The 14,398-nt window shown below is 38.5% G+C and overlaps 1 protein-coding gene across 4 annotated transcripts in view; it reads left to right on the top strand.

Annotated features, from left to right (window-relative positions):
- Positions 1-14,398, top strand: part of STON2 (stonin 2) — a 70,940-nt gene that overhangs the window by 1,444 nt on the left and 55,098 nt on the right. The window contains exons 1-2 of one of the 4 annotated variants that reach the window (XM_057381691.1): positions 906-1,050; positions 1,701-1,763. The exons of 1 other annotated variant lie outside the window; for it this stretch is intronic. The gene's annotated coding sequence lies outside the window, so the exon portion shown is untranslated. Of the gene's footprint in view, positions 1-905; positions 1,051-1,700; positions 1,764-6,100; positions 6,364-14,398 lie in introns of those variants that run through there. 2 more of the 4 variants (XM_057381767.1, XM_057381924.1) reach the window with 2 other exon arrangements.

The raw sequence follows: 14,398 nt of genomic DNA, 5'->3' as shown, positions 1-14,398 counted from the left end.
CTTTGTGAGATGGATTATGTGGGATTATGCAACGCATCTGATTTCTCTAAATACTTAGTTTCCTAATGTTAGGTTTTCTCTTCTCCAATAATTTTCAGATTTGATTTATTATAATTTTAAGCAATGTTTGCTATTAATTATGTAATGCTTTTTTCCTGGTAAATCTTTGACCTTTTCTGTATACTATGAAAGGCTTTTCATTATATTCCTACAAAGCTTTAAAGTACAAAACAAGTAGCAGTAACTCCCTAGCTGATCTAACATACAGGTTTCCTTATATATAGGAATGCAGCTGGCAACTTGAGTGATCTCTGCTTTTTTACAGTTATGGCTTTAAAATTATTTTTTAAGTATCACTGCCATCAGGACCATGACTATTAAATTTTTCGGTAAGACAAAAGGGTCAGGGTTTTTTTTTCTCTCACATGGTGAGTGTATCTCAGTTTTGACTAGTCATACTCTTATGATTTGTGTCCTTCATTGTYGTTAAGAACCTAGCAGCATGCCTTCGTCTTTAATTGCAGATCTTTCCTTAATTAGAGTTCCTTGGATCCCTCAYTACATCAGTGGCATAATTAATACTCTATGTGGTTGGTTTAGATTACAGTCCAAGGCATGCAAGGTAAAAAGGTAGCAGCTACATCTCGGTAGTGGCCAACTCCCCATCTCTAGTCCTTGTTTGTGCTGCCTTGCCAGCAATCTTGTTAAGAACTGAGCAGCTGGTACAGTTCCCTGGTTGAGAAACCCAGACTGTGTGTGGGCTAAAACCATATTGTGAGTGGGCTAAATACATCGTGTTTATGGAGCCCGTAATTTTAAGCTATCTCAAGTCTGGCATCAGCAAGTGAAGATAAGAAATGATATCTCTGTGTGATACAAACCTCTCAAGATGTTTTCCTCTGCAGTGCTTCTGTTGTACCAGTTGTAGAAGCAGAGACTTTTCCAGTCAGTGAGACAGTTTCCAAGGTGGCATCAGCTGAAAGGTCATGCCTTGTGGATTCTCCTGCTCTGACACTTGGCTCCTGGTAGTTCCTGCAGATTTTAACCCAGGTATTGCACTGAGACTTTGTGCAATAAGATTTACRGAATCAATTTTGAATTGTTAAAACATCCTGTTAACGGTTGTCTTTGTAACACCATCAGCTTTTTCTTTGGAAGCTGGAAAACTAAAAAGATCATGGGTAAACTAAGTTATAGAACTGTAAGGATTCATGTGGTAATCACAGTTTTCTAATGAAATTTTGGTCATCTAGAAGTTGTATTTATCTATGGTAACCACTTAAACTCACTCTGCAGCTCAGCTAGGAAAGGACAGCCTTCAGAAGGCAATTCTTGGCCAGCTTGTCTGAATTTTAAGTTGCATTACCAAAAAAAAAAAGGAAAAATAAAAGATTAAATACTCAATGGCAAAACCAGGTTATTTTTTCCTCAGATGTCTTAGTACATTTATTTGGAGTCTAGCATGCAGGATGTTTTCTTACAGGATTGTGAATTCTGCTAATGGATGTAATGACTTCACAAGTGGTTAACCTCGAGGAAGGAATGCCTGTCTTTGTATGTGTTGGGTTATTAGCATGTGTTGTCTTTAACACTACAGCTGTAATTATGACCACAAGAATTTGAGTCCTAGGAAATTAAAAGCCTTACAACTGAGCTCATAYGTCTGGAAATTTTAGGGATTAAATCTTTGCTCCTTGTAGGTGGTGAAAGGTTGGCCAGGACCTTAAACAGGGCCAGAAATCCATCTACAGGTATCTGTACAGGTAAGACTGCTTCCCAGGTAGGGATTATATATCCCCTGTTGACTTCTGCACAATCAGTTTTCAGTGTCTTCTAAATGTRCGAATAAGGTGAATGGTGTGGAATGTCCTATTTTTTTCCAAAACGGAAAGGGGGGTAAAATTTCAGMAATTGAGATTGGAAAAAAAAATTGAAAAAACACAGTCCTGTGGAAATACCAGGCGACACACATCCATGTTCCAGGATTCTCTTCTTTGCTGAAAAAAACTATGGATGCAAATACATGAGCACATTATTTAGAGCAGGAATGCATTTTCAAAATGAATGTCCTGATCACCTGCTTTCACTGTGCAGGTTAAGTTTGCATCTTAGAACACTGATTTTGTATTAAGAGTATTTCTTATTAAAAAACCAAGCAGAAGGAGGAGCTCATTTAATGTACTCCAAGTGCTAATGCAAATTTAGCCAACAGGATCATTTTGGAGATAATTGTGAGTAAAAGCCGCCAAAAAGGTAGTGTGAAAGCTGTGGCCTTAATGGCGAGTATTTTACTCTGTGACTCTGCTCCTACTGGAAAGGTTTTATGCTGGTTATTAGTGTAAATTTAGGATTTACCAATTTGACAACCCATTTTGAAATTTAGCATAATCCTTAGTATATAAAAACCCAAAAAGAATAAACATTGTAGCATAATTCAAAAAAAGTTAACACTAGACATCAATGCTAGGACAGTGTGTCCCTTAGATAAACATAGAAACAAATTAGTGGGTTTTTTTTAATAGGAAGTATTCTTTAAAAGRAATAGATTACTGAAATATATAGCTGTCTTATACACCAGTTCTATAGAGATGCAGTGTCTGAAGGGAAACCATAAAATTAATGAGCTTTTGCTCTCATCAGTCACGAAAATCCTTCAATAGGTACTTTTTTGATGGAAGTCTTCCCCAGAATATTGAAAATATTTTCTCAGCAGTGATATATTAAGGTTTGTCAGTCTGCTGCTCTGAAATGTCTAGAAATATGTGTAAGCCTTTCTTGAAGTTTATGCCCTTATGTGTGAAAAASACATGTAAGTCTAAGTTAATTACCATACTCTTCTTGGAGGGGGTTCGCCTCATTTGAAAACACATCAGGCAAAGGATCCTCTGGAGGTGTTGTGTTCCTTCTATTGACTATAAACAGAGCGTCAGGTGACGATCTCGGATGTCTGACCGGGTGTCTGGAGTTAAGTGAGGTGTGATTCATCTTGCTTTATTAAGGTAACTGAACTTAAATRTCTCTGCATAATTCCTTCAGCTTGAAACAGAGGGCAGAACTGACCTGGWGTGCTTCAGAATCCTACAGAGGTGCTCTAGTTGTACAAAACTATCCCAATATTCAAAGAGCAAACAGTGTGCTCCTGAGCTGAGATTGAGAGTGGAGCTCTTGGTCCAAGGGCAGCAGACCTRCCTGGTGAGCTAGAGAGAAAGGATGTCTTTTTGCTGAGCTGTTTCTTGATTCATTATGGTCTTTTAGGCCAAGTTTTAGTTGGCATTTATAGACACGAATATTTATAGAAACTAATTCTCTCTGTGGGCTCTTGGGTTTGCCAGCTGTAAAATGAAATGAAAGAATTATCTTGAATTTACTTTTGAAATAGAGGTTCAGTATACGATACACTRATTTTGCTATCTGAATCAGGGGCCTCTGGTGAACAGAAGGTACTATTTTGCAGAACTTCATCGTGGTTTGTGGTTGTGTGGGTGATGGAAATGCATGAAAAAACCTCTACTAAGCATTTTTGAAGAGAAAAAGTATTGCTAGCTGCAAAACTGAAACTAGAGCTGGTCAAGCTCCACAGCACAAGGCCAGTTTATTTTCTAATAGAGCAGTTTCAATGGAATAGCTGTAGGGAAGAATTTGGCCTATGAAGTTTAATRATTAGTTGCTGTTTAATTGCCAGCTGCTCTTGACAGAAACTTGCCAACAGAAATGCTCCATTCTTTCTGATCCTTGCTAGGTATTTACCTGGCTAAAAATTATTGAAGAGGATAAAACTGAGGTAGAATAGATTTGGTAGATCTGGGCTTCCCTCTCCTGRATAACACATTTCTGATCTCTGCAATTTAATTTAAGTCCAGTCTCTCTCAATGGAGGCAGCTGTATTAGTTTACCACAGTACATGTGGTTTCAGGTTGGCACTGGCATTCACTCTTTTTTTCACAGAAAAGTTCACAGRTTCTCCCTGTATCCAACCCAGGCTATTGATACAAATGTGATTGGAACTAAGGCTAATTGAGCTTTGTTTTCCTGACTACATTCTAGAGTTTTCAAGGCAACAATAAACCTGTCTTAAACTTCTAGTGGCTTGGATGGAAAGGGAGCCTTGGGGATTCTTTGGTAGGTTATTTTTTGTTTTGGTTTTTTTTGTTTGTTTTGGTTTTTTTTTTTTTTGTTTTTTTTTATTTTGTGTTTTGGTGGTTTTTTTCATGTGGTTGCTCTCCTAAAGCACTTGCATAACACAAAAGTGGTCATGCATTAACCAGGAAGAAAAAAGTTATGCAATACGTGACAGCACTCAGAAATGTGACATGAWTTAAATTCTTGTCTAAAACTCTGGGATACTGCATTACCTAAGTCCAGCTGAGAGCTGGAATACGTTCATGACTTCACTTGTCTAACCATGTGACTCTCATCTTACTCTCTAAGTTTCCACATACATAATGCAGAAGGAGAGCACAGTTCTAGCTATACAGAATGGCTGGTCACCTGCTGCAGTTAAACTTTACAAGGTTTCCTCCTCATTAGGAATTGTAGTGATAAGACAAGGAGTAGTGGGTACAAATTGAAAGAGGGGAAATTTAGGTTAGACATTAGGAAGAAATTCTTTACTGGGAGGATGGTGAGACACTGGAACAGGTTGCCCAGGGGAGTTGTGGATGCTCCAAACCTGGCAGTGTTCAAGGCTGGGTTAGATAAGGTGTCCCTGCCCATTGCAAGGGGGTTGGAACTAGATGATCTTGAAGGTCCCTTCTAAGATTTAATATTTTATGATTCTATGATTAAATTATAAAATAGATGTCAGCCATTTTAAACTTAAGTAACGGGTTTTTTGAGAAGGAAAGAATAGGGAAATTACTTTGCTGTACATTTTTGTGTGTGTCCCTTTCTCTGTCCCTTTCTCCGGTCTTTTTTTTTTTTTGGGGGGGGGGGGGGTTTTTTTTTTTTTTTTTTTTTTATATTAATTTTTTTTCTTTTTTTTTTTTTTTTTTTTTTTTTTTTTTTTTTTTTTTTTTTTTTTTTTTTTGGGGGGGGGGGGGGTATTGATTTGGTGTATCCAAGTAAATTATTCCATGTCCTCAAAATGTGGAATTTCAAAAGATTGAATCACGTTGTTATGTCTCTGTGAAAACTGGATATTTTTTCTTTCCCATGCATCTATAAGTAGTGGTTCTGTGTAGCCTGTGCAGGTACATACACCCAGAGCAYTTGTGTCTGACTGGCTCAAGCCAGGCTTGAGTTGCCATTGCAGAAGCTTCTGTAAATGGTTTGGCCTCCAGGGACCTTCCCCAGGGTGTCTGYACAGCTCTGTCATGCACCTAATATGCAGTACTCCCTGCTTTTCCAATTTTGACAATACTTTGACAATAGGGCCCCTACGACTGAGTGAGTAGCCATTGTCCCACTCTGGGAGCTGGTAAATAAAATTTTGGTGTATAATACTACACGTTTTTAAACACATTTTTGAATGCTTTGTTACGAGGCATTTGCATCAGGTTAAAAGACAAGCATCTCGTAGAAGCCATGCAGTAATGTTGGTATTAATTATTTGATGCCCTCGAGCATGAGGTGCAAACTTCCTGCAGTTGGCATCAGACTTGCCGTGTCTCCCTGTCATAGCTTCCTCAGCAAAATAATGAATGTAATAAAATACAAGTGATTTGCTGCCTCCATGTGCAAGAGAGGCCTGCATCACTCTCACCACKTACCTCTGCATCACTTAAAGGATCTCACCTAGACAGGTGGCAACATCTTGGATTCCTCTTTGGGAGGCGCAAAGTTGCCTGCTGCCTCATAGGCACTAGCATAGGGGTGGTGCCATACAGTACCAGTTATTAGTGTGTTAATATAAACAACCCAAAACCTCAATAAAACCAAAACCAAACAACAAAGAATGAAGGATTTTCTCATACCCTACGTTCTACATCGTGCTGGTATACCATGCATTCTTCTGTTTTAACAACTAAACAAATACAATTAGACACAAATGCATTTGACAGTACCATTGCAAACATAGGGTTTTGAATTTAACTTGTCAAGAACTTTGTTTCCACTTCAGATRTATTTTTGGTAATATTATATAAAATACTGGGCACCTTTAAATTCAGTCTTTGCACAAGTATTTTTTCTAGAGTTGTTTTTCATTCTCTTGAAACAGGAGTAGCCATGCTAGAGGAATAGAACTATCAAGTCTAATGGGCCTATATTTAGGCTGTCTAAAATAGAGAGTGACAACAAACATAATACTTGTGGGTTGCCCTGAAGGGCTGCAATGTCTTGGCATCACATTAAGTTGCATTTGACTCTCCAGACAYTGGAAATGAGGAAAGACCGGTTGGATCATCAAAAGAATTTTCAGCTAGGGTAAGTTTGTTCCCTGTGATATCTCTTCCAGAGTATTGGTTTTTGTCTGCTTTAAATGATCAAGCAGGATTTCCTTAAACTGGGAGACAACCTCACATTTTAATGTTGCCTTTATCTATAACAATCAAAAAGGKTCTCCTTTATAACAAAAATCCCTTTTTGAACTCTTTTCATTGGAGGGGTGCTGCTGATTAGAAGTTACAAAAGATGTCACATAGAATTGCAAATACAGAGAAATTATTGATGTGTAAAAAGTTGTTAGCTATATGGAAATACAGACAAGACTTGAACAGAATATTAATTTCTTGCTTGGTGTTCCTAATCTCTCTTTCCAGCTGACAGTCAGCACAAGAAAACTTCTTTGCTTTCATTCAGGGCTGCATCTCTTTCTCAATAGTTGTTGTCTTCCTGATGCTTTCACAGTTGGATTCTGTGTTTTTCTCTCACTCTGAATCTGTTCTCCCGTTCTGTGCATACTCACAGCTCAGACAGATCAATACTCATCCTCTCTGTAGGCATGCTGCCTCCAGTGAAGCATCTCTGTCTACAGAATTCAGTTCCTCCCTTGTCTTGAATGTGGCTAGTGTTTGAGGGCTTGACTTCTTTCTTTCTTGGATWTTTTTTTCTGGTTTTGTGATTTTTTTCCCTCTTCCCCCAGCTTTCTTAGTCAGAATAAGAATTTAACTGATGCTGATTGATGGCATATGATGATACCCACCATCTTCAATGAAGGTATTTTCACCCATCTTCTAGCATTTAACTTTTTGTAATAAGAAAATAAAGCCCTGATTTCATGGGTACAATTGAAACTTGAGGCTCAGGAAGAATTCTGCTTTCTCTTTACTAATGGAAGCAGTTTTTGAGTTGTSCAGTGAATACTTTAAGTACAGTAAKTTATTTCAATGCATATAAGCAGTGTTGGAATGTTACTCTCTGTCAGAACAGGATGGYATTTCATACAAGCCAGGTTGTGTGTGTGCTAAAAGAGTGTTTATCATCCAGCATGATAATCCAGTAAACTTATGACAGCTTACTCACTTCCCCGTTTTGTCATTAGTCCCAGTTTAGAAGACAGGTAGATAGGATTTTGTGATATGTTCACTTCTTGATGKCTGTCTTCAGTGCTGTCAGGCTGCAGTGACATAGTTGGTTCTAGAGTAATTGTAGAGCATTATGCTTTTTGCATTAGTGAGCTAACATAAAAAAAACCCACTTCGATAATTATCACAAYAGCAAATAAAGTACAGTGTCTTTTGGAGGGTTTGGTAAATGGAATACATCTGGCTGGCTTGTCTATGTGGAATGTAAATGAGAATATATTAATGCATCAATATCAGATGTGTAAACCAGGTTGCTCAGTGGGAATTTTCTTTTGAAACATATGTCCCTTGTATGACTCACTTTTTGAGGTTTGAAAGAAGAAACCAATTTTTAAACCCAGTTCCCTCACATACTGTGGATTGGAGCATCAATTTAATAGCATTGTGTTGTGCTAGTAATAACATTGTGTTGTGCTATTAATTTAACATTATTGTGTTGTGCAGTGGTTGTGACTACTGCAAATTCACAGTCCTAAAGCAGAGAAAAATCTGTGACACATGTAATAGGCAGGTGTGGAAGTCTGGGATCTGGATGCTGCTTTGGAATTCTGCCCTATGAAGGCCTTGAGRAAACAAGGAAGAGTAGTAAGGACCATGTACCCACCCTCTCCTGAGGGGATGTTAGCAACCTCTCCTCCKTTACTGCATTTAGATTTCCTGTTGCCTACTGTTATTACCAACAGAATTTTGCTGAACAAAATAAAGCCTCATCTGAAATAGTCTAATCTTTGTGAAGAAAAACCTTAAATTAATGGTTTTTCTCCTRTTTTTTCTCCCATTTATAGTGGAGAAGAAAGGTCCCAGATTTTAGGAATGCAGAAGTTCTGCTAAACAAATTGGCACATTGCCTCTTTCCTGTGATCTTGTCCCAGTCTGGTTTTATTGCAATGTTGTTCTGTATGATGAGAGAAGCATTTGACTGATTGTTGCCTCGGATTTAGTTTGAGTTGAAAGGCTGGGAGTTTAGGACATTGTCCCACAAGTTCCCATGCAATTATGTGACTGGAGGCTTCAGTTACCCTTTACATGAATTGTGTACCCAGAGTGAGCTATATTGAAAGTCCTGAAATGCAGAACTTCTGTTTCCCTGATGTGACTGGTGATGTGAACTGTCACTGTCAAACATTTTGTCTCACATCCTCCCTTGGTTTTTGCCTGCTACATATTACTTCTAATAGTAAAAAAAAAAAAAAAAAAAAACCCGAAAACTTCCTATTCTTTTTTGCACTGCTGTTCTTCTGTAGTGTCTTTTTACATTTCTCAAGTTTTTAGGAGTACAAGTAATAGAGAAGGTTGTACAATTTTTGTCCAACTTCAAATTTTGAATCTCCGTCTCTCGTTATGAGGCATCCAGAATCCATAAAATATTTCTAAGGCATGGCCTTGGCAGAAGGAGAGAACATTATTGCCTTCTGAACTGTCTAAATATGCTGGTATTGTCTGCACGACAGCATCTTAGGTGTTTTCTCTCTGTCTGTGGAAAACACAGGAGCTTCTGTGGCAGATAAATTTTGTTGTAGCAAAAAGAGCAGCTGTTGACCTCTCCGATATCAGCCTTGACACAAATATTCCTGAGGGAGATCCTTAGGATTTTCTTACCAGTGCATCCTGTGCTGACTCTCTTCTCTTACTATCACTGCAATGTGAGCTGCCAGGAAAGCTGGGATGTGTGTTTGTGGCATATGGTTTTATGCGTGCTGGTTGTGCTGGAGAAAATAAGATCATTTCAGGTCACCTCAGCTTTAACACTGCTTCTGCCATGGGTTTTCAGTGTAGATTTAGGCAGATAATTTCATATCTGTTGGAATAATTGGGAATGGTCATTAGCATGGCTGCACTGGGTCCTAGCTCAGGAAAACCCCCAGTCTGCTTTTCTGTCACTTAGTGTGCCAGATGGCTCTAGTTACCTTCAGTAGCACACTGCACCTCACTCCATCTCTGTCTAAAATCACCAGGAGACCATAGTAATGACCTGCCTTGTAATGGCACAAAATGGGTTTGCCCAGGCTCTGCAGACACAGCAGTGTCAAGGGTGCTGTCACCATTCACTTAGGTGTAATCCGTACTGGGAAGAGCTCTCCTTTCTTCAAGAGAGAYTGCAGGAGTTTCACAAGGCATGTCCATTTGTCTTCCTTTGAGCCCTGATTCTTCCTTTCAGAGAGGTTTTGTGTGAGTTTTACATGAAACAGGTAGTGACTGAGCTTCTTAAGCTACATCTGAAATCATGGAAGTCATGTAATAGCATGTATCAGAGTAAGTAAACTGGTATAAGATCTGAAACAGTTTTRCTAGAGACTTTCTCAGGGCAGTTTATAAGCTGGGCGAGCTGTATAGATGGAGAAAATATTATCAATATTAAGAATACAATAATCAACCAAATATGACTTTATTCCTATCATCTAGGTCATTCRTAAGGTAATTTTACCTCATGCATTTAGGCAGAGGTTGGTAAAAGAATTTTTTTTCATTAAGAATGATACCCAAATCCRGTTCCTTTATTTCATTGGCCTTCTCACGTTCATTGTTTTGTTTTTGCATGTTGTTTAGCACTGTGTTTTGTTTATGCTGTTGCACCTTGAAGTACTTGGAACTTTCTTTTGATGCTTGAGAACAACGTTCCAATTTGGAGTTTGTTTATTTTTCAGATCATGATGTGCTGATGGTCAGTGCTTGTTACAGGCCAAGCTGAGAGGAAGAGCCATGAGCTCTCTCTCACTTGGAAATTTGCCCAAGGCAGCAATCACTCCTCAGTTCATGCTACTAGAATTGTTTCATCTGTTCAGGTTTGCCAAACACATGGTCAAGATAAAATTACTTATTTTTCCTTGAGGCTTTCCTGATGGGAGTGAAGCTTGATTGTTACAAGAAAAGCCATGGTCAGAGTCTTTCCTTTTCTTACTGTCCCTTTGGCTTAGTTTCTTTTCTCTGCTGTGTGGAATTTAACAGCTTGCTTAGTTGTTTTCCCTTAATGGTCTCCTACAAAACCAAATGCAAACTGCAGTAACTGGGTAATGTTTCAGTTCCTGGGATTGTAAGGGAATATATAAGCAAGAAAAACTGTATGGATTAAAGGATTTTGTTTAGTAGTGCTGCCATGTAAGGCAGTATATTTAGAGAGTCTATACACTTAACACAAGCTTGCTATCGACATTACATTTGGAAAAGAAGAAAGCAAACAACTGAATTTCATTCTCAGTGTTTTTATTCTCATTTTTTTCTCCAGTTTTGCTAAATAACTGTAACCTGTTAACTCTGGGTAGTGATCAGAAGCTGACTGCAACCTGCATCATAGGGATGTAACTCAATGCAATAGGAGAAATGACCCTTCATGCTTAAAATTACCAACTGTGCTAAGCTGTTTCTTTTAAGCACTGTTGAAATCTACTGGGAAATAATGTTTGAGTTTGCAGTCCAAACACATCAGTAATTAAATACTTTGAATGGTGTGTTTACAAAAAAACCATGCAATTACAGATACTTCYGAAATCCATTACAGATACTTCTAAACCTCAATAGCGCCACAAACATTTCCACATATGAACATTGCTTCTGTTGCGTAAAGGTCCCACCTAAAGTGAGGGCTCATTGTACAAAGTGCTGGGTGTCAGCCTTCTGGCACATGATAATTGTGTCTCTCAAATATATGTTTTYGACTTAACAGATAAAGGGAGAGGGACAATGATATTCCTTTTCATCTGTTGTTAGAGTGGAGTTGCMCTAAAGGACAGATGTGTCACAAGAAGGAATGGTTGTAGACTGTGAATTTGCATAGTTTTGAAATGAGAGGTTTCTAGTTATCAAAGCAGTTTTGTCATTTTAGAATGAACCTTCATCAGTTTTAAAAAGGGGTTGTGTAATGTGGTTTATCAAAATGTTAGGAGRCCTAAAGAGGCAAGGAGTTTTGTTCCAGCTCTRTGATCTCTACCTTTTGGAGAAYTGGTAATAACTGTCACCTACTTGTCACTCAGATTCATATTCACCACTGTGAAACTGTAATGTGAAAAAGGGRCACCTGAAGCAGAAATTTCAGCTTCTTAGAGGGTTTTTTTGAGTCATGATCAAATCACTGCCTTGGAATTGTTGGTAAGAATTATTGGGGTCAGCAGGTACATATCTGCTTTACCTTGTATTTATTGTGTCAACAAGAAAACTTCTGATTTGCAGGTTTTTTTACCAAAAATGTGATAAATTAGTTTGTTTGGCTTTTTTTAACCAGTTCAGCGCTTAAAGCTTAGTGCATATAATAACACAAATCCAAAAGTAACAATCTAAACAATCCTATTCATGTCGGGAGAAATAGTGCTGATATGGCCTGGTAATATCTTGTTCYGAAAAATCTGTTTCCATCTGCTTTTATTTGGGCTGTGCAGCATAAACTTTTGCTTTAACTGTAGCTCATTTGGAGTTTAAAGGATCCATTTGTTCTTAGTCCTTGTAGCCTCCAAGATTAATTTCTCTACTAGTAGCCAGGGATGTTTGAGAAGTCTGAAGAACAGAAAGGAACACGCTGCAGTTCAATTGCAGAGTACTCACTGTAGTGTTTTAAATAGTGACCCTATAAATAGTGACCTACGAAGAGGATTCAGGTTTTTCCATAATTTGAATGGTTCTTCTGGMGATATTTGCCTGTCGTTGTTCTGCAAATTGCAGCATTGTGTTAACTGAATGCACACTGGCACTGGTATTGCGCTGGCTGAGCCTCCTTGGTTCACAGTGGGATTGACTCAGGTCTTTCTCTAAGAAGGATTTTGGAGAGTGAATCAGAGGTGAAAAATAATTTGTGGATGAAGTGGTATTTTTTTCCACATTGCACAGGTGTGCAATGCTGTACATGATTCATAATTCTGTACAGGCATTTAGGTCAAGGGGTGAGATTGAGGCTTTTTTGTGAATGTTGAGAGAATACAAAATTCTATCTTTTTCATTTTTTTTTAAAAACCTAACATATGCATCCTCAAAATGCCTCTATTCTGAATATCTTTGAAGTTATTAGCTACCAGACTGCCTTTCTTTCAGACTGCTTGTCTAAAGAGTGTGATAACCCTGATAAGTCAAAACAATCTCTTTTATTTACCAAACTGGGAAGTCTGTAGAAAATTCCAGTAATGGGGAAATTGCATAACCTTCAATGCACAGTATTCTGAAGCTTTTCTGGGTTCACAGTGCTCACTATCCATTTTAAAGTGCTAGTTTTACTGTCTGGTACTAAGTGAATTTTAAGAATTATGCTCTTGTCACAGGCAGTAGGGCACTGGAGGAAATCCATCTTAAAATAATGGTATCATTTTCCCACATATCTGTACAGCTGAAACACTCCATTTTCTTGCCTTCTTTCATGTTGTTTTTCCCCTTGCAATGAAAAAGAAAAAAAAGTTAATAAAAAATGAGCTCTACAGCAGTCTCTGTGCATCAMGGGCAAGCTAAATTGTTTTCTTTTTTCATTTCCTGCCACTTCATGCTTCTGTCAGGACTTTTCCAGGAGAAAGGGCAGGTCAGTATCCAGTTGTCTGGGAAAAGAAAACTTAGTTACAGATATTTAAACAAGCCCAAAACAAACAGCCTAATTGGTCACTTGAGGAAAACAAGATGCCAAGGTCATCCTCTCGTTCTGTCATAGGCATCCAAGTGACCCTAAACATCTGGGTTGGTTTTTTTTTTTTTTCATTTAGCTTACCTCTATGTTTAGCTTTGTAGTTTCTATTACCAGCACCCAAAATGGCTGTTGTGCAAGGCATGCAAGTTTACCTGCCCACACTGCATGGAGACAGGCATACTRCCATGGCAGTGCAGGAAAAGGGGCTCAAGTGGTGATGATCCTGTTGCAGTAGGGAATTGGTTGTGTAACTAGGGAAAAATATGCAGGATGACTGGTCAGGGGGCCACAGGCTTCGGAAAGTCTATGGCAAGGGGATCAGTCGTATGGCACATTTTACTAACCATCCGAATTGTCTCTAGGATTCCTGTTTTGTGTTTGCAGGAAAYGGTACATTTTGCATTCAATTCTCCTTGAGAAGATTATTCTTCAGACAACGAATATGAATTCTCTCTAGTCGTCAGGCTGGTTTGTGACTTCCAATTTGAAGTTTATCTCTTTCTTGATTGCTGATCTTCCTCCAGCAAACAAATGACTTGGTGACCCTGAGGAGAATAATSATATTGGATGCTTTGATGAACTGCCTCCTTCAGAAAATACTTAAAGCTTGAATGCATTTAAATATGTCTGCTTTTTGCACCCAAATGTTAATATAGGGTAGAGTATTCTCAGTGAAGTATCTATTCTTGTACACTAACATGAAGTTTCACCTTGAAAAACCCTTTAGTTAGGTGAGAGACAGCAGGCCAAGAAATACTTCTAAAAGCTCTTTCAAATAGCCAAGTCTGAGTTYCAGTATTTCCAAGTACTTCAATACCATGGCAACAAGAGCTTCAATTGAGGTAATTGGGGACAGAATYAGCATATTTCCCTAGGAGGAGTCTTCTGAGTTTTGAAGTGGTTTGTCAGTCTGAGGTGGTCATGGATGCTTGTCAGAGAGAATTTCTCTGCCTGGACCTGACCCTCCCAGTTACCAGCTAACAACTAGAGCACTTTGCAGTACTCCATTCCATCTAGCAGATTCACAGATTTGTATGGTGCSTGCCATTGGAGAGCCTACAAAATTCCGTTACTCCATCTGTGAAAACAAAAATTATGCTTAACTCCAGACAAGATGTAAGATGGTCTTTAAAATTAAAATATGAAGTTCCAGTCAAGCATCAGTGTTGGAAGTGCAGCTAGATGAGAGAGCATCTCATATACCCAAGACCATGATAAAAGTTAATTGCAACTCATCCTCATTCCAGAACCAGCTACATGAATGTTACTGRTAATGAAACATGCAGCTTATTGCTAGCTCTGGAGAGGCATTAGACATTGCAAGCAGCAAGGTGGGCAAAGA

Source organism: Malurus melanocephalus, unplaced genomic scaffold (genome assembly GCF_030028575.1).
Source record: "Malurus melanocephalus ecotype Western Australia unplaced genomic scaffold, MMel_1.1 scaffold_0, whole genome shotgun sequence".
Lineage (NCBI taxonomy): Eukaryota > Metazoa > Chordata > Aves > Passeriformes > Maluridae > Malurus > Malurus melanocephalus.
Note: the sequence above shows the minus strand (reverse complement) of the source record. Positions and strands in the feature narration are given on the sequence as shown.